The sequence below is a fragment of the Amblyomma mixtum genome, chromosome 5, assembly GCF_055824585.1.
Source record: "Amblyomma mixtum isolate Tamu chromosome 5, ASM5582458v1, whole genome shotgun sequence".
NCBI classification, from domain to species: Eukaryota; Metazoa; Arthropoda; class Arachnida; order Ixodida; family Ixodidae; genus Amblyomma; species Amblyomma mixtum.
Genome location: NC_143016.1, coordinates 160975912 through 160998813, shown reverse-complemented (window position 1 = coordinate 160998813; position 22902 = coordinate 160975912). Strand labels below are relative to the sequence as shown.

General features: G+C 47.5%; 1 protein-coding gene across 2 annotated transcripts in view; it reads right to left on the bottom strand.

The window, feature by feature from the left end:
• LOC149344317 (uncharacterized) overlaps window positions 1-22902 on the bottom strand; it is an 83657-nt gene that overhangs the window by 45976 nt on the left and 14779 nt on the right. Inside the window, exon 1 of one of the 2 annotated variants that reach the window (XM_089542597.1) lies at window positions 4826-4907. The exons of the other annotated variant lie outside the window; for it this stretch is intronic. The gene's annotated coding sequence lies outside the window, so the exon portion shown is untranslated. Of the gene's footprint in view, window positions 1-4825; window positions 4908-22902 lie in introns of those variants that run through there. 2 annotated transcript variants of the gene reach the window in all.

Sequence of the window (22902 nt, the reverse complement as noted above, 5' to 3'; positions counted from 1 at the left end):
GCAGCGTTTTTTTTTGTTTGTTTTGGCGCCAACGCTGCGTTCACTCTCTCCTGTGCGCGCGTATCGTGTTCGATCCCAGGTGCAGCCATCGAGATCTGCAGAAGCTCACAGCACCGGAGCGAACGGAGGTTAGCCAACTGCAAGGGTTGAAGGTGCCCTTCGCGACCTGACTCTTCGAAGCACAAAATAGACTCCCAGTCTGAAAGAACAGCCTATAGTGTGGCTTCATCGTCCGTGGCTTCCAGCGGAGGATGAGCGCCAGACACCACTCGAAGCGTACCGGTAAAGAAAGTGGCGGGGATTTTTCGGCACGCAAGAGCCGAAAAATTCCCGGCCGGTCCGCAGTTATTTGTGTCTAAAAAAGCAACAGAAAATTTCTCTTATCATGAGAGAATTTCAGTAATGTTTTTAGTAGAAGTAGTAGTAGTAGTAGTAGTAGTAGTAGTAGTAGTAGTAGTAGTAGTAGTAGTAGTAGTATAGCAGCAGCAGCAGCAGCAACAGCAGAAGCAGTAGTAGTGACTACTGAAAACAACTATAGAAAAAAAAGTACAATATTACAGAAGAATACTACCAAAAGAAAACGTTTTCGTTTTTTTTTCCCTTCCTCTTATTAACTTGTACCTGCCTTCTTAACTTGTTTACTTCTGTTTTCAGCCGTTTGTATTCTGTGTTGTATATCTGTTGTTTTCTTTGATGAATCCCCCCCTATGTAATGCCCGCATTGGGCCTTTAGGGTATTGAATTAAATAAATAAAATAAAATAAATAAAACAAATATTCTGTCGCATTTTCGATATTCTTCTGTCGTTTTTTTCGACTGTGTTCCTATTCCACTCCTTTCTCAAATATGTACTCGAGCCGCGCAGACCGGCAAAATCTAGCTTTTTAGCGAGGCTGTCGCTAGATTTGGGACCCCAAAGGTGGCTACAAGAAGAAATAAATCGAACTGAAATGGAGTGAAACATTATCCCTCCATAGGTGCGAACTAATCGACCTGCCGTCCCTGCCGAAAGGAAGAACACAAACTACCTACGCCATAGTAGGCGCTTTTAGCGGTGGCGAGCGTTTTCACGCGCGACGAAGGCTGCACGCACCGTACGCACTATTCGAGTTCACTTCGCTGAAGAGACTAAAGACAGATCGCGCACTTTGGCCCAAACGTGACAAAAAATCGACCCTTATTCAAAGCACTACACGAGAGGTAGGAATCGAAAGAAGCGCATATAACGGCTAGAGCACTGCACGGGCGTCAATCTGAGGCCCAAGCCCGGCCCGGGCCCGAGGCCTGAAGCCCGAGCCCGGCCCGGGCCCGCGGTTTCAAGCCCAGGCCCGGCCCGGGCCCGCTAATTTATCGCTCTAGCGAGCCCGGCCCGGCCCGTGAATCCCGGAGTGAAGCCCAGCCCGGGCCCGGGCCCGGCCCGGCCCGGCCCGGCCCGTTTCACAGTAACGCTTGAGGTATACTGCTCACTCTGAGCAAATAGACTGCTACTAGACCGATAAAGAACTGGCCGACAAAGGTTCTGAAACGATCAATGGCCAATTAAGGCCGGTTGAATTTTACTCTTACCGCATCGCGGCGTGGAAATAAGGAAATAAATAAGTCAATGAATAAAGCTGAGTTTTTTTTCTCAGCGCGTACTATAACTCATAGCTCATCCGTGTGGCTGCTTCAATGCCGCAGTTGTGTACTTCACTCTGCAATAGTGAATGAAAAGTCGGACACCTGCCGTTTCTGTACAGACCCAAGCCCGGCTTGAGCCCGCAGCTTTAAGCCCGAGCCCGGCCCGGGCCCGCAACTTAAGGCCCGGGCCCGGCCCAGGCCCGGCAAAACAAATCATGCCCGGGCCCGACCCGGCCCGCGGGCCGGGCCGGGCCCGGGCTTTCGGGCTGGCCCGAGCCCGTGCAGTGCACTAATAACGGCACACAGCACGCATGAAACACCGCATATCTTCGGCCCATTATCTGCGCTGATTACGCAACACATTCGACAGGCACAGGCTATATGTCTGTTCATTCACTCCCACACTCGCTGCGAGAATTCAGATAACGGTAGGAATCCATCCTCGCTCTCATACTCCCGCCGATAACATAGTCGAGAAACACAGAGCGGCCGCTTCACTCGTAACCGGTAACGCCCTGGAGGCGTGTGTCAAAGGGGTCGCCTGGGTGCAAAGAAGTGCAAACAGCTCATTAACTTGTTTATCAGCCGGATTCAAGCACGCACGAGTTCCCAGCATGCGGTCCGCAGTGGCGATCTCCAAAAGCTTCACTCCCAAACGTGCTCAGAGTGACGACGCCCCCAGTGACAGTGCGGCTGAGGGACTTGAAAAGCCACAAAACCCGACGACTCCGGACAGCGTCCTGGGCCGCGCGATGAACATACGCGGTACGCAGGGCCAGACTCCTGCAGGTGTCCCTCGCTGCCGATACTGTATTTACTTTAATGGCGTGAATAGCCACTACAAAGATACACTTTACCGGGGAAATTCCGGAAGTTAATTTTGCAATCTTTCGTACGTTCGCTGCTCAACGCATTTTTTGTGGCTTATCTGTAGTGCTACCAAGAAATCAGCACATCGTACGAACACTATAGGGTAACATTCTTTTGAGGCTTGGTCTTACGTTCCGCGGCTATGCCTGTTTCAACGTGCGCTCTTGAATCCAGTGTTTTTCCTGCAAACCCTCCTTCGTGTGCAGCTAAATGTAAGCCAGGTGTTAAAAAAGATGGTATTTCTTGGCCTAATGACACTCACTGGGTGTACCTAATAGTCGCGTGGCGTAGTAGCATTTTTTTTTTCGTTCTGTAAACTTAAGTATTAAAGACTAAGTAGCAAGGGTGATAAACATTGGTGTCAGGAAAAAAAAAAATGTAAACACGGAAGGTGTAGTCACCTTGAAAACAGCCCGCTGAAATGTTTTCGCCAAAGTACCCTTTACGTGGCTTTCCTTAAGAGCCTTAAAAGAAAGTCAGCAAATTGCAAAAGCTACCACGTGGCTACTTGAGCCATAACTTCAGGACCCCAAGACGAGGCTCACAGACCAAAATCCGCTTTCTTTCGGAGCGCTTTTCTCCGGTAGAAAGATCTGCATGATTGGTGCGTTGTTGTGAAGATTTGAGTGTGCTCTTTTTTCAACACGGTTTACGGTTTTCCATTTGACGCTCCCCCTCCCCCGAAGCCAATATTTGAAAAGTTCGCTAATTAGACAGTTGAGTTGCCGGCTTGCGGCTCAGGGACCCATCGCGCACGCACCCCGAAGCCGGTAGCCTGGCCCCCTTGATTTTATGTGTATTAGCTTCTTGTCCAGGCTTCTCGAGCAGCCGCCATACTGGAGCCGCCAGAATATGTTTGTTTCGAGACAAACGCGGCAGATGGCGGCAACGACAGTGAGGAGGCCCGGCCTTGCAAGGGCGCGTTCGGGCCGCAAGACGCGGCCGATGCGCGGACCCCTGGAGCTTCGAGGGGGGGTCACGTGTAAACTTATTGCTTTTAACGGCGGGACGCGTGACGGACGGGTCACGGGACGCCCCAAAGACGAGCAGCGAAGGGGGAGAGCGCGGCCGGGGCAGCGCGCGGGGTTCGGGCTGAGTGTTTGCCTCCCCTGTGCCGCCGCTGGCGTTTTTGTGCGTTGGTGTGTGTCGGTGCTGTAACCAAGGGGAAATGCGTAACGTCTTCGTGGAATTCGCGCGGTGCTCGCATAAACAACAACCCCGTGAGCACTGGCGTGCTATTGGCTCCTTCAGTTTGAACGAAATTCTCCCGATTGGCTCTGACAAGCGCATTTCCTATTGGTTACAAAAATGGTCCCCAGAACGCTGGGCAAGGGGATTTAAGGGGAGGTTTTTGACACGAAAAAGGGAGAGATCGGAGATCGAGGGGCGACTAGCTAGAGAGAGTCCGGAGAGACCGACCGGCACCGGAGGGGAGACCGGGCGAGGTCTGGGAGAGATCGGGGGGAAGTCGCTGGTGAGCGCTCGTGCAATAAACTACATAGTCCCGAAGAAGTTTTCCAGTCTGTTCTGCAACGTGTCGCCAGATCACCGAACCATTAGAAGACCTCAAGATCAACACCATCGATCTGGTCGATCACCGACATCGATCGATTCCATGGACATGCTATCAAAATTAACTTAGACCTTAGTAATTAACTCCACAAAACGAAATAAATACTGTACGCTAAGCTATCACTCTGCTCTCAACAACACTTGGTTCGTTTCACTTGCCTAGGAAAGCCCGTCTTGGAGACTTGCATAGTTACATTAAGCTGGGAAACCCGATATGTGGATGTGTATATACTGAGCGATTTTTTTTAACGTTGACAGATCGTTATTTTAAAGATTGCCAGAAATACGTGTAATCTATGCAGGTGTATTGTACAGCAAGGCGTACATTATGTACGCTATGTAGAGACTATCTTCGTCAATAACTAAAGTTTTCTGAAGGCGGTCCGACGTTCCTGGTGGTTAACAAATAACTGGACAGAACGATCCGCCATCTCTGCGCAGTGACAGCTCTGAACAAACAGAGAGGAGAGAGCAGAGCAAAATTTCTCTCTCTCTCTCTATCCCTGAAGAGGGAAGGCGGGGAGAATTCTAAGACAGAAGGAAATAGTTGGGGTCAATACAGTATAAATCACGCAATATCGTTCTGTTCATCACTTGCGTCCCAAGCCAGCTTTAGCGAATACACACAGTGGGTGCATATCACTGGCTGCAACCGCTACACTTGCGCGCGGACAACCTCGACTGCGATGAGTGTTGCCAACCGGCGTCAACACTACACAGTCCGTGCACACGCGTCACCGTCACGAGCAAGAGCTGTGCTCACCTCGAATCGTCAGGCACGAGAGCACAACAGGCAACCTGGTAGCTGGCCAGATCAACGATGTACCGGAAAAGGGTCACGAGCCGCTGCGACTCTGGTACACATCAGCCGCCAGGACTTGTGTCTACGAGGAGCGCCTATGTCTGGGTCCGTATATTTCATATCCGCTGTCAGCATCACCTTCTTTGTTTCACTCATTCTTCCTGAGATACCTGTTTAGTGGTAGGCAGGACTTTCGAAAACCAACCACGCCAACCTCGCAGCTTTTTCCCACGAACTTTTCGCTCTCTCCCTCTGGACACCTCTCTCAATCTCGCCGACCTTTATCAGACCACAGCCTCAGCCCACTCGTTCGCACAGACACGCACACACTAGCACGCAAGCACGCACAATCTGTTCGGGGTCTCTCAACATTCTCAGGCTCGTCGTGCCGTTCTTTCTGCAGGCACCTCGGAGAGCGCATCGGGCTCCGGCGTGAACTTCGCTCCGCGGCGGAGAATCGGAGAAGCGCTCGTCGGGTTCCTGTTCGACCACGATACCGAGAGAGGAGGCCGCGTTCGAGGAGAGAAAAGCGCGCGTACTCAAGGGCGGCGTAGGACAGACGCTGCGTGAGCAGTGCGCGACGGCCTGCCCCTATCGTGCGCCGTGGCCACCGCATCTGAGCGAAAATTACTTTAGCCAACAAGCGCGCAACGGACTACCAGAGGCCACAGGAGGAGGCTTTCGCCCCACTCCGAAAATCGAGACACGACGTCTGTGATTTTAAGGCCTTTTAAGTATGCGCCTTAAATGGCGCATACTGTCGTAGGTTAGCAGAGGGTGTCACACCTTTGGTGGCGTGTTAACTCGGGAACTAAAAAAGTTAGGAGAAAACGTATGGTTGCTCCAGATAGAGGAGGCAAAAATGAGCCTATATTCCACGTTTTATGACTGTAGAATAATTAGGTAATTAGTTATAGTCAAAAATGTCAAAATGGCGTCGAAATAACGCGGATGTCGATATAGCCACGGGAACGGTGTGACGTCACATCCACAGGAAGTCGTCACGGCATAGTGACCTCAGCTTTCGCCTTTCAACACTTTAGTTGCCAAAGTGTCCTCTCAATTTTTTGCGACCACATATAGCGAAAAGATGCTTTAGAGCGAAGTGATCGTGACGCACTAAAATGCCATCTCTGTAGCACGCTAAGAAATGGTTAAAAATTACAAAAACCACTTAGCGCGAACACGCTGTCTATTCAAGAATGCATTAGCTAAGATTGCATAACTAGCATCTTTTCGTATAATTAGGCTCACAGATGTTTGTTTCTATTCTTTTTATAACCACCACCTCTCTAATACCTGTATGACCATGAGGGTATCTTAAATAAGTAAACAAAGAGCCGCCACAGCACTCGCGGCGTCAGTTTCTACCCCTTTGTCCGGTAAGCTGTCTTCGTCATTTGTCCCCGCCTAGCCCAATAACCCACATTTCTCTACGTGAGTGCACAGATCACTCCCTAAGACTGTTTCTGTATGGCCTCCGCCATTGCCACGTGATCAGCAATGAAACAATACTATAAAAAGGCATTGCAATACTTTAGACAGGCGTGAAACGCAAAACCAGAGCTGATATGTGATGTGACACCTTCAATTGATCTATTTGTTGGACGAACCGTGGAAAACGCGGAAATATACGCGAATGAGTTCGCTTTTGTCAGCGAGTGCTCGATGAAAAAAAAAAAAAAAAACAGCTCCAGTCAACCTCCTGAAAGCGATATGGAACCTTCGCTAGGTTAAGTACTGCCTTTTTCCTCGACATAAGTTTTTTTCTACTGTTGTGCAGTGCTACAGTACCTTACCGGAGTACAGTACCGGATTCCATGTTATGGAATCAGGGTTCACAGCGGCACTGAGCGGGTAGATAAGGATTTCCTCAATTTATAAACGCACACGCGTGCTCCTTTGTGCGTTCCTTACTGTCCACAAGAGATAGAACATGCAAGTCCGGTAGACAACAACAATTTCAACGAAAAAAAATACCATTAATAGAAGTGCGCTCGGAAAATCATCTTCCGTTTTCAAATAAAATTCACAATGCCAACTTGGTGGATGGCCCGGTAATTCGCGAAACCTAAACTTTGGAGCATTATTAAAATGAATTGTTCGCACCCAGCTGTCCTGATATATATTTTTTGCCCACACTCTATGTACAGCTTAATGAGCCGATGAGTATGATTTTGTGTCCCGGCACGGGTGTCGCGTAGCAAAACAATGTAAGCACAACACATTTTGAAAATCTTATAGTTATAGTTATAAAAGTTATAAAAGTTATAGAAGGGTATATCTCCCTAAATTTTAAACGTGGAAACTTGGAATGATTGTATGTTTTGGTAGCACTATCCACACTTGTTTTGGAGTGCCTGGCAGGATTCCTTCAAGTTTAAAAATGCACTCAATTTGGAGCAAGGCACGTGCGTTGTCAGATTTTGAAAACATACCCAACAACTGTGGACAAAAGTATTTTTGAGCGGGACGCCGGTAATGAACGCATTTTTTTCATATATTGTATGACAATCAATATACCCGCAGATCACCTGACGGCAGTTTTACATTTTTTCTCTATTAATGTTTTTGCTATCGTCAAAAGCACTGCTTATTGATTTTCTATGGGAGTCTTAACTGATAGATGCCATCGATAGAAACGCTTCAAAATAAATATTTCGCTACATATCAGACGAGTGAACCATTACCATCAATATTTCAATAAGAGTATCTTGAAATTTTGCAATTTTCAAAATTTTTCTCCGGGGATGTTCGGCAAGTTATTTACAAAAAAGAAAGGCCTCCTGAAGCTTCTTGTTAACGTGCAGAAATTATGCTTCAGGACATGCTCTATCACATGCTTAAAAACATGCTGTATTATCGCTATATTTCTAGAATTACAGGGTAGCGAATGTGACCGTGTTAGCAGAATTGCTGCTTCCACTAGAGCGACGGGATAGAAGGGTCTGGTCCCAAATTGAAACGATTATAAGTGGTCAGTGAGTGAGGAAAAACTTCACTTTGGCTTTAAAGATGTCTCAGCCCTATTAAATTAATTTTCGCACAAATATCTGCTTATATTTGCAGCTCCTTAACATTTTATTTCAATAAGTGACGCACTAATAATTGCCACCTCAGCAAGGATTGAAATTTCAAGGTGATGATTCTGCAATACAGCAAACACAAAGGACAAGAACTTTGAAATAAGCTTTTGACAGAAGATTTATTCTACAGTCACTTATTGCAAAACTTTGCAGTTTTGCGAAACTATCTAAGCAAAAATTGCTCGCCGGAAAGCATACAGACCTCATACCCCCCCCCCCCCCCCTCCCCTGATCAGACAGAACACCAGTTTGAAGCGCTAAAATCGCCTGCTTTAATGAAATGAAACTGAGTTTACCAGCAAACAGCATAGCACAGGCGCCAAAGAGAGGAACACGTATAGCTACAGTCGGCGATGGCCTTTAGGACAGTCTGGATCGTGCGTTCATCAATCCCAAGTGCTGCACGGGCAAGTCGTCTTCATTACAGAACATTGCTGCATGCGCATTTCCATTCGCAGCGCAATGTTAGCTCGCAGGGGCGTGGCGAAGTTAAACGTCGGTAGTGTGTTTCGGTTGGAAGGGAAAGTTCGTCTTGGTTATCCGGCTTCTTTCCAGTGGGGGTGACAAAATCCGTCGCGGTAGCGTTGTGCTGCTCGTCTATATAAATCTTACTGCGCAATTGTAAGTTGCTATTTAAAGAACACCTGGTAAAGAAATTGTTTTTCGGGTATTTTTGTTGTCTCGATGTATTACGCACAAACTCCTTTTGGTGACGCTGTTTTCTCCTTGTCAATACTGTCCACGGAGTGCGTAAAGGCAGTGGGCCCACTTGCTTTCTTTTTTTTTTTTTTTGTCCACGGTATTTCAATGAATTCAAGCTTCTGGTGCTTTCAGAAAGAAGTTGTGCGTCATTAATGCTTTTCATTCAAAATATCACCCACGTTTTTCCTGCGCTTCACTAAGAAATGCTGGATGTGTTCATGTTTATATGTTAAGCATTTTTTTCCCCCGAATCCACCGTTCTGCTTACAAACACCTGCATGTGCGATGTGCCGGTACGTGTGCACTGCCACAAGTTCTACGTCTCGATACCACATTCAGTGGGATCTCATCCTTTCTGTTCAACCTCTCTGAAAGCTTCGACATCAGCTTTCGAAACGTGAATTCATGTGATTTTAGGCAACTTATTGGTCAGTGCTTCTACCATTTCCGACGCTGACTTGAAGACGTCTGTAGCGTGCCCTCGGAGACTAAGCAGCGGGGCTTGATACTTCCCAAGTCCCCGATTCCATCACAGGCACTTTTGTCATGCCAAGCTGCAATGAACATCCACATTTCAGAAGTGGAATGGCTGCGCGGTAGCTCATAACGTCGGTGTCTGTTTTTAAAGTGGCTTTCTGTGCTACCGGTGACATACCTCACGCTAGTACATAAAGGTACTGTACCGTACAGCCGCTTGAGGGCTTTACTGAGCGTAAAATGTGTGAGCTGCTGGTGAGCCGTAGCCGGCTGTGCTCACGGCGCTCACGGGCAACTGATTGCGGCCGGTGAACTCGCATGAAAGCAAGGCTCATATTCTCAGAGCAAACCCTTTCGCTACTCGTCCCTTCCAGCTGCGAGAGAGAAAGAGCGAAAGAGCGAACTTTCTGAGTCACTCCGCGTCTCTCCCAGACACAACACGTTCGTTCAAGAGCGAAGTTCAAGGCTTCGCCGTCGTTTTGTCGACAGCATCTCGGTTGCTCGACGAGAATCGAGGATCTCAGCTTACCACCTATTTTTATATGGCTTGGAGCAGGTGGCGCACACTCATTTGAGGCAAGCTTTGTTCTGCTAAGTGTAGAAGAGAGAGCGTGGGAGTTGCAGCAATTGAGCGTGAAGCCAGGGCAAAGATAATTAAATAACAATTAATTTTTTAGCAGAAAATTTTATTCAAGCACTCTCATCGCAAGATTAATTCGCAGTCCTTTTCTACTCGCTCACTACTAGTTCGTTACAGGTTAAAGCCCTATCATTCTAACCCGTCGCTGTAGTGGCAGCAGAAATACCGCTAACAGGGTCACATTCACTACTTTGAAAGTCTAGAAATATAGAAATTGTGCAATATATTTTTAAGCACATGACTGGGCATATTCTGAAGCATAATTCCTGAACGTTAGAAAGAAACTGAATGTGTCATTTTTTTTCTAAACAACTTCCAAAATTTGGTGCAACACATGTCTTAGTAGAACGTGTTGTCGGGCTAGTTGGTTGAATACTTCAGACATGGCAGTTGCGCGAAACACACACACACAAGACAGGTTACGGGACGAGCGCAAACTTACAACTGATTTTATTCAGAATACAAGGTATTCTGAATAAAATCAGTTGTAAGTTTGCGCTCGTCCCGTAACCTGTCTTGTGTGTGTGTGTTTCGCGCAACTGCCATGTCTGAAACATGTCTTAGTGGCAATCGAGTGCATGCTCAGACTTGAAGGTATCCTGCCAGGCACTCCAAAATAAGTATGGATATTGCCAACAGAACCGACAATTATATCTCAAAGTTTAAGGCTTCCAGGTTTAAAATCTGGAGAGATTTACCCTTCCATAATTTAAAAGTTTTTCAAAATGCGTCTTGTTTACCTTTTTTTATCACGCGACACCCATTCTGGAAGACAAAATCATACCCATAGCCCCATTAAGCTGTACGTACAGTGTCGACACACAAATATCTGGACTCCTGAAGGTGCAAACTGTTTCTTTTTATAGCTGTCCAAACTACAGGTTTCGCGTATTGAGGTAACCCGAGCTGTCCCCCAAGTTGATGTTATTTTTGCTTCGGAAAGCCAAACTTTTTTGTTTGAAAAATAAGCTGGAATAAGTTCTTCCGGGTGCGCTTTCATTACAATTCTTTTTTTTCGTTCAAATAAAAAATGTCGACCGGAAATGCGTGCCGGATCTCACGTCGACAGACCTCTGTACGTTGTGCCTACGCAGACCGATCGTAAATGTTATTTCTTTTCCTCGAACTAAGCGAGGGAGGGCAGCGACGCAGAGAGAGTATTCCGACTTACAGCGGTTCCTTAATAAATAGTAATGATAGTGCACGGAATAAATACCTCATTTTAAGACCTCCCAAGACCATAATCACAAGAAAACTGTGAGCGAAAATTTATTGGTAGTAGAAACCATCAAATTTCATAAGCCATTACCTCTTCTCAGACTTTATATTCCTTGGTGAACTTTTAAAAAGGAGGCTCTTTGTCGCCAAGGATCCAGCGATGTTCCTTCGGAGGTTTCCCTTTTTCAGGTAATTTTAGTAGTTAAATGTGGCGAAAAGGAGTTTTTTCGGGATTTAGGGAATTTCTCATTTTTCCCAAATTGCTGGAGCTCACAACAAAGGCAGGGAAAAAAGGCGAGGAATAGGGATTTTCGGGCCTAATAGAGGGAATCCTCAGTTTCGGTGTAAACAATCACTCCAAGGGTAGCTAGGACGCACACAAGCCACCTCGCGCGACTTAAAAAAAGAAAAGACCAAGAAAGGTGGTCTTCCAAGCCTGTAGACTATATTGAGGAAGGACACGACATACCGGCCCTTTGCATTAGTACAGTAGTCAGCACAATTATACAGAAGACTCGACGAGTAGCGCCCCGTGCTGTGCATATACGACGATTGCCGCTGGCTGCTGTGCCGGATACAGCTTTCAGGGACATGACGAGTTAAAACACGATCCATGGGAATGAGCATGCAAGACAAGGCCAGGTTTCTAGCCCTAGATCACTCATAAATGACAGAAGTGTACTCCATGGTGCTGCCGTCCGAGCGCTCTATACAGGTGTGTGGACAACTATACACAAATATACAGTGCGTCATTTGTTTTGCAAAGGACTGTAGATGTAGTGATCAAAATCTCCATTTGAAAAAAGCAGCACACCCTAACCCTAAAGGAAGTGCGCTAGAAGACCGCTTCCTCCATTTTTTAGTCCCAAATAAGCTTACTCATGTTTAGAGCGTACTCCGTTCGTGCCGCCGCTGTTTGGAATCTGCGGTATACCATTCTGACGAAAAAGTTCGGGGGTTTTCGGACAAGTTCGCCCTCATATTCGGCCTGAGGTTCGCCGCGGTTTCCTGCTCATATTCGCCTTAGTGTGCAGAGAATGGGGGCAAAAGCATTTTATGTTTAACACCTCGAACTCCAAAGTCGAAGACACAACGCCTCTCTGCGAGGGCGCACATAACAGCTATAGCCTTGATTCCAACAGTAACCATCGAGTTCCCACCCATAAGATATATGTGGCGCACCCATGGCGCATAAGATACCGATCACAAAATCCGGAGTGGGATGCGAGCTCCTGTTAGCTCGCCGCCATCGCCATAAATCTCGGCGACAGGGCACGAACACGAACGCCGACACTCCCGTCGCTACGACATGCACAAACTTGGCCGAAACGCACCTCGCCGCGAATTCATCATCATCATCATCATCAGCCTGACTACACCCACTGCAGGGCAAAGGCTTTTCCCATGTCTCTCCAATTAACCCTGTCCTTCGCCAGCCGCGGCCATCATATTCCCGCAAATTTCTTAATCTCAACCACCCACCTAACTTTCTGCCGTCCCCTGCTACGTTTGCTTTCTCTTGGAATCCACTCCGTTACCCTTAAGGACCAGCGGTTATCTTGCCTTCGCATTACATGCCCTACCCAAGCCCACTTCTTCCTCTTGACTTCAACTAGGATGTCATTAACCCGCGTTTGTTCCCTCACCCACTCCGCCCTCTTCCGATCTCTTAGCGTTACACCTATCATTTTCCTTTCCATAGCTCGCTGCGTTGTTCTTAACTTAAGCTGAACCCTCTTTGTTAGCCTCCACGTTTCTGCCCCATAGGTGAGTACCGGTAGGATACAGCTGTTGTAGTAGTAAAACGTTTATTCGGCCAAAATTTACAGGCCGAGCATATCGACCGCCTGGGCGACCAGAAGTCGCTGTTCTTCCTCCCCTTCAGCGCCAAGCCAGTCGAGCCAGGTGGTGATGGATAAAGAAGGTGGGGGGTAGGAACCCGACTGCTGAGCAGCCGGGCAATAGAAGAGGCAATGGGCAAGGTCCGCATAGATACAGGGGCAGTTGGGACAGGAAGGGTCCGATCGATAGCGATAGAGAAAGAGGCGAGACGGGGTGATGATTGCATTCATTTGAACGTGCCGAAGAAGGCGAGCCTCCGGCACTGTGAGTGATGGATGAGGGGGAGGGTAAAGGCGTTTGTCGAGGCGGAGCTCGAGGTAGACCTCTTTTATGGTGCGGCGAAGGGTGAGTCTCCCACCGTCCTCCGAGGGCTTGGGCCAGGGGATCAACGGTGCCCGGAAAAGTGTGTCACGGGCGAGCTGATGAGCCAGCTCATTGCCGTCAATCCCTGAATGCCCAGGGACCCAGCGGAGGAAAACGATGGAAGGCTGCAAAGCGGAGACCGCTCGTTCGACCTCCTGTTGAAGAGAATACTTTTCTCTTCAGGGATATTGGTAAGCTACCATTCATGATCTGGAATTGTGCCGCGAATTGTGCAAGGGCAATTTAGGAAGCCCTCGGTTAAATTCCTCGCACCTTGGGAAGAAAATTTTTCTTTGCTGATGACGTCAATGGGGATTTTGCGAACCACTTTTCCTGGACGCCGGATGCTGGGGTTCGTTGCTGATGAGCGTTACCAGCGTTACGGGTTTCGCCTTAAAAAGAGGCGGAGTGAAAATTAGCTGGGCCGTAGTTTGGCCGGAAGATAAAAGAATGCGAGAGCCGCGTTTTGAGAGAAATTTTGGCTTTTCTTTTACTATACTTTTTTTAGGAAAGAGTTACTGAGGCTGCGAAATCTGAACGGCGTGGCGCACAACTGAGCGGACCAACAATTTTTCGGTTTTGCTCTTACTGTCTGGTTAGCGCCAGGCCGCACCACCGGATTGCGCTGACTTAGAGATGAAACTGTGAACAAGAAATCGTTGCACCACATAACCCACGCGAAAGAAGAAATCTGCAAAATCAACAGGAAGCGACTGCACAGAGTATTGAATAATCAAGTTGACCGCTGGATGAAAAGCAACGTCAGCGATTATAAGCTGACCCTAGTCCTACCCTATGCGCTAAAACAGGTTTTGTTTTACAGACTGAATTGTAGTGTATTGCCGTTACTTTCGTGAGCAGTAATTGACAATGTAACTCAATTAAATTCGACTAATTTTCTGGGAGAGTCATTAGTAAGTTAATTTAATTACTTTTCGAAAGTAAATCTGCCATGTATCGCTCTTGGTAGAGATAAAAAATTCAGTGGGCACTCTGTTGACTTAAAGTGCGGTGAGGCGAAAGCCTTTTGAGCGGTGTTGATGCTTGTGTCACTAATGTGTGGTTAAGATGTTAATTAAGTACACAATTGTTTATGAATCTTAAATCCTGGAGACACTGGAGGGCGTTTGGGAGGCATCCGTCTTATTCGACGCCTTTCTGCAAACACTATCCAGCGTCCTAGACAAGGAGAACAACATATGCGTTGGCAGGAAGTAGCGTGGCCATTAGCACACTCGGCTGCGGATGGTGGTTTTTTTTATTGCGAAAGCAATACTGCTCGCAGTTTGAGCCCTTCAGCATCGTCCCGGCGATGTAACCACGTTTGACCTTTAGCATGATCTCCGCTGTGACGTCACGCCAGACAGAGAGAGACAGAGCCTCAACTCGTCTCGTCGCGGTCGTCCCAGCGTAACCACGGTGCGCCGAGCAGCAGCTGCGCGCCGCTGCCGCGAGGAGGCGCTCGCTGTGATGACATCACGCATGTTGGCTCCGACCCGGCTTGTCGCAGTCGTCTCGGCGTAACCACGCTGTGCGTTTCAGCCAGGCCATGTCGTCCGACATGCACAAGGCAAGGCTGCAACGATTCGCTCAAGCTAAGAAACGACGGCGGGCTGAAGAAACGGATGAAGTTGATTTCGCAATTTCCGGGCTTAACCAAGCTGAGCCTCTGCCAATTTTTCTGGTCTGACTAGAAAAAGCGTGACACCTGTGCTGACAACCTTCTGTCGACAACGATGAGGCATTAAAGCTTTCTCCTTAAAAAATTTAACCCACCAAGTGAACTCAACGTGTGTTTTGCCGTTCACTGTCTTCAGTGTGCCATCGTCACAGTTCTCTCCGTTCCGGGGTGGTTTGGCTTGAGTGGTGTGTTTCCACGCTTAGCTCCCGGTGATAACAGCGTGGAGTTGCCGATATTCGCACTCTCTTAAAGGACCTCTTAAAGGGGCTCTCAAAAAGGTGCGGTATTCCTTGGATGGTAAAGGACTCCGCTTCACAAATATCATCTCGCGGGAATTTTTTTTGTGTGTAATGTAGAAGCTCAGTTATTTGTCGTCAAAATTTGGATTTCAGCAACTTCGAGCATTTTCCCTCTCGTCAGATCACCTTTTTGCACACTCAAAGAGCGGCGCTTGTCGCGCGGGGATTCCAGTCCGTCACCCTAACGACGATCGGCTATCTTACCTTCGCATTACACACCCACGCCTAACAAATACCATGCACCTTACTTCCTCGAAGCAACAGCCTCCCTATGCATAAGAAAATGGTATTTGAAGTTTTGAAGTTTGAAAAGTATTTATTTGAAGTGTGTCTCATACACTTCAGGAAGGAGGTCAAAAGGCGTGGTGCCTGACGAGGGCCTTCCTCCCTGGGGGTAAGCAAACTGCATTCGGCAAATACGCAAAATAAACGAATACAATAAATGTAGCGGTCGCCATTACACTTGCTGGCATGTTAAAAGAAAAAAAAAACACAGGAAAAACTGTACAACAATGTTAAGATATCTTCATAGTTGTTAAGATGCATGCTGTTGGGTTACAGGGAATTATAAAAAGGAAAAAAAATATATACAATCATGTTAACTGTTATCAATTTACAATATGTCACAGGATGTACCGGTTAGTCATGTAGTCAACAGTGCAATCACTTTTCTCTTGTATATTTTTTGGGTTCTGCATTGATGAAGGAGCTCACGAAAATTTCTGTTTTCATTCAAAAAGGTAGTCATCTGATATCTAATCGTTTGGAATCCGTAATTTGTTCTTGATTTTGGTGCTCTTATTGTCATGTGTCGAAGGGGATATGGGTTTTGTGGTAGTTCTGGTGTTGCAAAAAAATTAGTTTCATGATGAAATCTGTTACATGTTTCAAGTCCTAGCCGAAGAGTTCTTAATTGAAAAATTGTCAGTAACCCCAAGCTGTTTCACCAGAAGTTAGTGCTATCCAAGTAGCCTAGATTAGCAATTGCTCGTATGGCCTTTTTCTGTAGTAAAAACAAAGCATTTAAATTAGTCTGTGTTGAGTCTCCCCATATCAGTAAACAATAGTGAAGATGTGAATGAATTAAACTGAAATAAAGTTGCTTTTTGAGCCATACTGACAATAGAAGTCTAAATTTATTTAGAAGGCCCACTGATCACGAAATTTTTTTTCTTACTTGATTAATATGGTCAGTCCACAGCAGGTGTTCATTAAATATAACTCCAAGGAATTTTATTGACTGTACTCGTTGTAAAACATTTGAATTGTATAATATGATTGGCTCATCATCTATGACTTTATTTTTAGCTCTGAATATTACATACTTCGTCTTCGTGATGTTTAGTTCTAACCTGTTGGCCCTCAACCATAATGTAAGGTTTTCTAACCAGAGATTTGCTCTACATTCTATTGCTTGTAAACTCGCGTCATGAAAGAAAATATTTGTGTCGTCAGCGTATAAAACTGTTTCGGAGGAAGGAAGAATATTAACAATGTCATTTATGTGAACTAGGAATAGAATAGGACCCAGTATTGAGCCCTGTGGCACACCAGTGCGTATAAGGCCGTGGCTTGAAGGTATGGCGTTAATCATTGTGAATTGTACTCTGGATGATAAGTAGCTCTGAATAAGATTAAGTGCGGAATCTCGTATCCCATAGAATTGTAATTTGCGCAGTAAAATTTTGTGACAGACCGAGTCGAAGGCTTTTCTAAAGTCTAAGAATAGCCCAAGTGTAAAAATTGTGTTTTCTATATTGTTAATTATTTTATCCTTTATGTGAAGTAAAGCTTTTTCCGTAGATTTCCCTTTCTGAAAGCCATATTGTTCTTTCGCAATAGCTCCGGTCTTAATGAAGTACGAAGTAAGGCGGGTATTGATGACTTGTTCAGCAATTTTTGAGAAGACCGGCAAAACGGATATTGGGCGATAATTGTTAGGATCATTATAGCTTCCTGTCTTATGTATCACACAAACTCTTGCTCTTTAATTTATCTGGAAACCTGCCTTCTTCGAGCATTTGGTTGCATATATGAGACAACAAAGGTGCGATAATATCAGATACGGCTTTCACTACCTCACCCTTGATGTTATCAGCTCCAACGGAACAGTTATTTTTTAGACGCATTATATACGAAGAGATTTCGACTGTAGTTGTTGGGGAAAGAAATATCGAAGGCCTTGGTATACGTTTAAGATATGACATTGGATCTGTGCATGTTGTTTGCGCAGACTGATTTTCACCAACCGTCAGGAAGTGTTCGTTAAACATGTCTGATAAGGGACGACCTCTAAGTGGAACGCCATCTACCACAATCTCTACTGGAGTTGGCTCGGTTCGTTTTGATACTAAATTGTTGTATGACCTCCATATCTGATTAGGGGCAAGTTTATTAGCGAACGCTTTTGCGTAATATTCCTGTTTTGCGGTTTTTGGATCAGTGTTGAGCTTATTCCTTACAGCTTTATTCAAGTTTAGTATATTGATGTCCTTGTGCTTCAAAAAATCAGCAAAGAGATTGTGTTTTTGCCTTATTCTTTTGTACAGCTCTTTCGTAACCCACGGTTTCTTAAGACTTTTTGTACCTAGAGCGGCGGACTAGAGGAAATGCTTCATAATAGGCATCTTGAAATTTTTTTTCAAAGACATCGTAACAGCGACTAGGATCTTCTTCATTAAAAACGAGTGACCAGTCCACCTCTGAAATCATGCGTCGAAAGCAATTTATAGTTTCGTCATTAACTTTTCGATAGAAAGTGTTAGCTGCGCTATTAGAAAAAGTTTTCCTCAAATGGGGCAAAAAGACAAGAAATGGAAGATGGTCGCTAACATCGCAGGCCATCACACCCGAGTGGACATCATTTGGTAAGAAATCAGTGAAACATAGATCGAGAGCAGTTCTGGTACTTGTAATTCTTGTAGGCAGGTTTATAACATTTGCACAGCTGTAGGAAGACATCATACCAATAAAACTCTTAGAAACTGTATTCTCAGTCAATATATCTATGTTAAAATCACCCAACACGACAACAGATTGGCTATGTCCTGTAAACGAGTGAAGTACACTGCCAAGGTAGGAAAAAAAGCGTTCAACTTTACCAGACGGGGGTCTATAAACAAGAATTATAATAACACCATTCACCTTACCATTCACCTTACTTCCTCGAAGCAACAGCCTCCATACGCATAAGAAAGCCACCTGCCTGCGTCGCCTCAGGTCATGCCAAATTACGTGCCTGCACGTGCAGGCTTTCGCCTTTTCTTCCTCCTTTCCACCTGACCGGGCCAGGACGGAATGTTACTGCCCTAACCTCGCCACCCGTTCTTTTCCCACCTGGTCCGGCCACAAGGGAACATTGCTGTCCAAACCTGGCCACCGCGGCTTTTTCCCATTATATTCGTCTAACACTTTTAACTGCTTTCAACCCCCATCCTCCCCCGCTTTTTTTTCTTTTTTATCTTTCCCCTCTTTCTTGCCTTTCCCCCCCTCTTTAAACCCATGTACAATACCTTCACACTCAGTCCTGATGAAGGCCAGCCTCTGGCCGAAACGTCGACCTAATAAATGTTTCGATATGAAGCGATGTTCTTCTTTTTACGTTTTACTTAACTATATATATATATATATATATATATATATATATATAGTTATATCGCTTCATAACATCGATATGAGGAACATCGCTTCATATCGAAACATTTATTAGGTCGACGTTTCGGCCAGAGGCTGGCCTTCATAAGGACTGAGTGTGAAGGTATTGTACATGGGTTTAAAGAGGGGGGAAAGGTTTTACTTAACTATATATATATATATATTATGTTACGAAGAAGAAGAGGGCAGTGGCGCGGGACGGAGCACTCGCGCTAGGCCCACAGCCATTACATCGTATTATCATCTGTCATCATGTCGTCCTTTTTCTAGGCTTGCCACCTCGTAACATTTGGTGTGAGGTGCGGGGTACATCGTCATCCTGGTCCCTGGAGCATCGCCACTTTCTGCTCGCCTTCGTCGTTGGCCGAGGGGACCTGGACTCCGCCGCCGGCTCAACCTGAGCCCGACCTGACCAGAACCGACCAGCCGATTTCCTCCGCCCCGTCCCCAGCCCCGACCACAAGACACGACGACCAGCACCAGACGCAGCATGACCCGACGACGACCCGAAGCAAGACGGCACCCCCGCCCAAGCTGTCCGGCGAGTCCTTAATCCCTGACCTTCGGCTGTGGCGACCGACCGCTGGACCTGATGCTCCAGGGACCAGGATGACGATGTACCCCGCGCCTCACACCAAATGTTACGAGGTGGCAAGCCTAGAAAAAGGACGACATGATGACAGATGATAATACGATGTAATGATGATGATGATGACCTCGGGCTGAATGGCACATACCCACGGCGGGGGATTGGCCAGGGTGCATAGCGGATACAAACGCACTCGTGTACAGGGAATGGAGTATAATTAAATCTAAAATTTGGGACGCAGAGCTAGAATTTCTACAAAACAAAAAATACGGAGAAAGAAAAGTTGTGAATTCACATTCTAGCAGAGGAATCTACCAGATGAAATTATATAATCGTGAATAGAATCGAACACTGGTTTCAGGGCATATCCCTCGGCGCTTGCCCCGAAGGATAAGAGAATCGGAATAGATAGAGGAAGCCCAAGCCGAGCGAGGGGGATCTCCAAGTAAATTCTACGGAGAGCAGCGAGCCGCCGGCAGGAGAGGAAAAAATGTTCTATAGACTCAATTTCGCCACAAGACTCACAAAGGTTGGATATCGAAAGCCCCGTTCGGCATAAATAAAGATTTAGCCGCGGTATCCTGCAGCGCAAAAGGGTCATGGACACCTCACATTGCCTCGAACTGGCTGTGGGCCTAGCGCGAGTGCTCCGTCCCGCGCCACTGCCCTCTTCTTCTTCGTAACAATATATATATATATTATATATCCAAAGTGAGAAGACGAAAACGTTGGATCCGGTAAAGGTAGGTAAAGGCAGAGGGCACGAGCGAAAAGCGCTTTATTTTCCAACGTTTCGGCCAGGGCCCGACCTCCGTCAAAGAAACATCATGTCGTTTGCAGCAGGCTTTCAAAAGTTGGAAGACGCTTAAGCTTCGCCTTAAGGAGTGGAACGCGACAGCGTTTTGCAGCGCTGCCAGGGTATCCACGGAACGCCATCGCACGTTCAGCGCGACGCCTTGGAAACAGCTTTGAACGCAACGCATTTTTGAGGAGAGGAATGGCTCAGATCTCGGTGGACACACGAACCCCGCCGTAAGGAAAAGGAGATGGGTGGTGTGAGGGAGAGAGAGAGAGAAAACTTTATTGCTGGGAAAGAAGGGTTCCTGGATGCTTAGCAGAAGGGCCAAGTGGCCGTTAGCTGATAGCTGGTGGTGGTGGTGGTCTAAAACATTTATTTATACTATATACAAGAGAGGTATTGCTTGGACCGTGCCTGAAGGGCCCGGCCCTCACAATCACTAGGAGGGATCCCTAGTCCGGGACCCCTGTGGCCTCCGCGGCGGCCCGGGCTCTTGTCACCAGGGCTCGTTGGACCTGGAGAGTTGAGCAGCCGAGCAGGGCAACCTCCCAGTCCTCTCGGGTGGGGGTGGGGTGGGAAAGCAGGATTGGCAGGGCATGCCCACACCATGTGATACGTGTCCGCAAACACTTCCCCACAGTGTGGACACTCGCCCGAAAAAGCCGAATTGAAATGTTTGAGCACTGCCGGGCACAGTACCGTGTTGGTGTAAAGGCGAAGTAGCCATCTGCATTATTGAGGCCTTTACAGGGGGTGGGTATCGGCCGTGAGCGTTTTGATACAGGAGAGAGATCTCCCGAAAAGTAATAGCCGGATTAAAATCAGTAGCCGGATCAGGCGGCGAAAGAGGCGATGCCCGGTGGTTAAGCGCGCGGGCGGTAGTGTCCGCTACCTTATTTCCCTCTATCCCCGCATGTGCTGGGGCCCAGATGATGGTGCGCCGGGTTGGGAAATCCCGGTACTCACATCTGTGTAAAATTTGGAAAGCCCGATCTGGAATTTGGCCCCGTTCAAAATTGCGGCAAGCTTCTCTTGAGTCGGTGATGATGACTTGGGACGCTGGATCCGCAGCTGCAAGTGCGATAGCAACTTCCTGCGCGAATGTAATGGTGGGGGCACGGAAGCTGAGGCCCTGAAGTGGGTTGTTTTGGTGGACAACGGCAGCCGTGTACCAACCCCCATGGTGTGGACCTGCCGCGTCCGTGTAAAATACCCCTGGTCGAGCACCATACTGCTTGGAAATGGCCTCCGCTCGCGCGAGGCGGCGGCCATCATGGGCATCTTTTGTCATGTTATTGGGGAGGGGGCGAACCTTTAGTGCGAAGCGCCAGGCCTCGGGCATGGATACCCGCTTCTCCTCTTCGGTTGTGTAATTGATGTGGAGGCGGGTCAGTAGGCGGCTACCCGCACGTGTTTTGCTTAACCGCAAGTATTGATTGCTGAGATGAGCCTCGCGCAGCTCCCCATAGGTGTTCGTCATCCCCAGGCCGAGGAGACGTTGGATGGATGTTGCAATTGGGAGGTCGAGAGCTCTCTTATAGATTTTTCGGAGAATCACTTCGAAAGCGTTGTCATCGCATTTGCGCAGGTGGAGGCACGGTGCCGAATACAGGATTCGACTGGTTACGAATGCATTGGCCAGCCGCAGGGCGTCTTTGCATCGCAACCCCCCTCGTTTGTTTGATACCCGGCGGACCATACGGCCCACCTGATCTCCCACCTTGCGGAGTTTCTTCAGCGTGGTGTCAATCTTGCGGTTCTTTTGTATGTAGAATCCCAATACTCTGATTTCATCGTGTTCAGGGCGGCGACCTCTTCGGCGCGCTCGACGGCTCCTGCCTGGACGGCGGGGTCCGAGCTGCGCAGCACTTCTTCCCAGACGTCTGGTGAGGGAGCTTCTATATGAGCTTCCGAGAGAGAGAGAGGGAGAGAGAGAGAAAGAGTTGCCGTAATGAAGGAAACGAAAATTGTATTTGAGGAAAGGAAGTTGCAGTAACTGTCTCACACATCTCGGTGGACACCCGCAGTCCCGATTATAGGTCGCCCGTTTGCATTCCTGCTGCAAGCTCTCTGAATAGTATTACACCATCTGGAGGAGGAGGAGGAGGATAAACTTTATTTTCGTCGACAAATGTATCTGACGGTGTGGGGTTACAGCCCCATCAAGTGGCCATGAGCCCGTGGCGTTCGGCGACTTCTAGGGCTCTTGTCACAACCCGGATCTGTGTGTCCGAGTCGGAACTGAGCAATGCGGCCTCCCACTGGTCTGGATTCGAGAGCTGCAAGCCTCGAGGGGGGGACTCCCGAGGGCAAGCCCAGAGTATGTGGGATAGAGTGGCATGTTGGCCACACAGTTGACAGGAAGGGGAGTAGACCCCAGGGTATATGCGGGCATATATCGCGGGGTTGGGGAAAGTGTTCGTTTGGAGTTGCCTACACGCAACTTCTTCGGGTTTGGTGAGAGAACTATGTGCGGGGGGATATAGAAGTCTACCTAAGCGGTAGTGCATGGTTATGTCATTAAATGTAACCATACGATCTCTCGCCGTCCGTAGGACGGGCGACACCACATCCCGGTCGACGAATCCTCGGGCATAATTGTGGGCCGCCTCGTTCCCTGGATGCGTTGAGTGCGCAGGGACCCAGATCAATTGGATCGGGCGGAGTTGAAGTTTGGTGGAGTGGAGG